This window comes from Echinops telfairi, unplaced genomic scaffold, assembly GCF_000313985.2.
Source record: "Echinops telfairi isolate 266 unplaced genomic scaffold, ASM31398v2 ScPeMD7_7407;HRSCAF=8445, whole genome shotgun sequence".
NCBI classification, from domain to species: domain Eukaryota; kingdom Metazoa; phylum Chordata; class Mammalia; order Afrosoricida; family Tenrecidae; genus Echinops; species Echinops telfairi.
In genome coordinates this window covers 4,355,813-4,357,862 of record NW_022111307.1, presented here as the reverse complement: position 1 = coordinate 4,357,862, position 2,050 = coordinate 4,355,813, and the positions used below count along the sequence as shown (strand labels likewise).

The 2,050-nt window shown below is 54.7% G+C and overlaps 1 protein-coding gene across 2 annotated transcripts in view; it reads right to left on the bottom strand.

Moving 5' to 3' along the window:
• BCL6 (BCL6 transcription repressor) overlaps positions 1-2,050 on the bottom strand; it is a 23,177-nt gene that overhangs the window by 16,469 nt on the left and 4,658 nt on the right. Inside the window, exon 1 of one of the 2 annotated variants that reach the window (XM_045296421.1) lies at positions 991-1,227. The exons of the other annotated variant lie outside the window; for it this stretch is intronic. The gene's annotated coding sequence lies outside the window, so the exon portion shown is untranslated. Of the gene's footprint in view, positions 1-990; positions 1,228-2,050 lie in introns of those variants that run through there. 2 annotated transcript variants of the gene reach the window in all.

The following is a 2,050-nucleotide window of genomic DNA, read 5'->3' as shown; positions in this document are numbered from 1 at the left end:
CCATTCGCCCGCGGGCTCCCGGTCGCCTCGCCAAGACTAGGCCTCTCGGGCTTCAGGAACTCCCACTTCGAGGCGTCCTTCGCCTTCGCCCGGGGCAACAGAGGGGAGGGGGTGACGATTGAGGTTTCATGTGGGATGGGGCAAAAATCTAGGAAGTTAAAAGGATGCAAATGCGTTTATTGGAAATCTAGGCGTTCGTGGTGTCGGGAGCGCAAGCCCAGTCGTGTTTTTACCCGAGCCTGACACTAGAGAGAGCCCTCCGCCCGGGCATGAAGCCCGACACCGTTTCCGCACCCTCCACCCCACCCCCACCTTCTCACCACGCCCCTCCTCCTTCCCAGTGACCTAGTTTAGACCAAATGTCCAGATTTGGATAACTCCCTCCTCCATCCACCCCACCGCCCTGTTCTGGGCGGCCGCTGGATTATTGGTAATCTAATAACTCCAATAATTCGCTGAACTATCCAAAGGGGAATTGGAAAGTGTAAAGCACTATTTGGGGGGGCGGGCTGGAAGGAGGAATTTTATTCAGGTGGGAGCTGCCGGCTGCTGCAGCAGGGCGCCTTTGGAGCCCTGGGGTGTTGTCGCAGTGTGTCCGCTCAGTCTCTGGGGCTAAGGCCCCCGGCTAGGGGAAGTTAGGTCAAACAGTTCAGTGTCTTGGCTTGGGAGGGCAGGGGGCACTTTCCGCTCTTGGTTCGGGGTGGGGTGAGGGGGAAGGTCCAGAGGTGATCATAAATTTTGAAAGTGAATTTGGTAACGTAGTGGTCGCAGCGGCCGCTTTGGGTGAGCGAGGTGTCGGGGACATTATGTCCTGACTTTCCTTTCTATCACGTTTCCTGCCAACAGCGCTCTTAGAAGCTGCCAGCTTCTAGGAAATGCAATAAAATAGAGGGATGTGTTTTATCTTCAAGATCTGAAGAGGTTCTGCCGCAAGGACGCTCCCCATGCATGCGACAGCCTCCCAAAGAACCACAGAGCATGCCAGCATACCGCGTCCGCCGGCAGAGAATTCTCTCGGTTGGCCTGGAGGGACTGGCCTGGCTGAGGAGGAGATAGGCATGATCTCCCAAGTGGACAATGCTTTTCAAAACCCGATCTTGACAGAAGTCAGCCAAGGTCTTATTCACGTTAAAGAAGATGGAAGGCACTAACTGTCCTTGGAAAGCGATGAGTCCAACTGGACCGCGCTTCAAACAAATCCCCAGATTCGTCTCCAACCAGAACAGAGGCGCGTTTCTCTCTCCCGCAGGGTGAGAGGCCGAACTGGATCCCAGTGGCCCCGGCGGGGAGCCGGCTTCGCCCGCTGCTGGAGCGCCGGCCGCCGCCAGGGGCAGCCAGCTCGCTGGACGCGTGTTGGCCATCTTAAGTCACGCGCTGGGAGAGAGAAAACTTTGCTGCAAAGCTGGGGTGGCATCAATTCTACCAGGATTACGCTCTGCCAACGCATACAATAAACCAATACAGAGACACAGCTGGCTTCTCGCCAGGCCTTTGGCCCCTTTTTGTAGGCGTGCCATAAGCAAAGGATGGAAGAAGGGGGAAGGAGTGATTTTAGCGGTCAAGCCAGAGTGAGCCTGGGTTAAGGAGAGACAGGCTAGTGCTGGTCTCGGCAACAGGTCTTCACAGAGATCTCTCAGTGTGCAAGCATATCCTTGAGCTCTGAGATGCACCCCCTCCTCTGTCCCCCAGCCCCAACCCCAAGGCAGGTTTTTAAAGTCCGTTACCAAAAATCATATGGCCATACTTAGAAACAAATTCCTTCAAGCCTCCTGGGGAATTGTTCCAACATGACCTAAGCCATCTGGCTTTGCTTGCTGCACCTTTCTCTCAGACATGTCAAAAAAGCACGAAGAAAAAACCTCTGACTTTAAGTTGCTGGCCTAAAATTCAGAAGCTTAGAATCTGATCTCGTCAGTTATGTCACCAACTCTCAACGAGTAAGTCCCTTCCTTGGGAGTGGTTCCTCAACTGTGAAATTAATTAGCAGTCCTGGAGTCGTCGCTGTACCTGCCCTACCCACTTCCCCAACAGTGGGGGGTGCGGGTGGGGG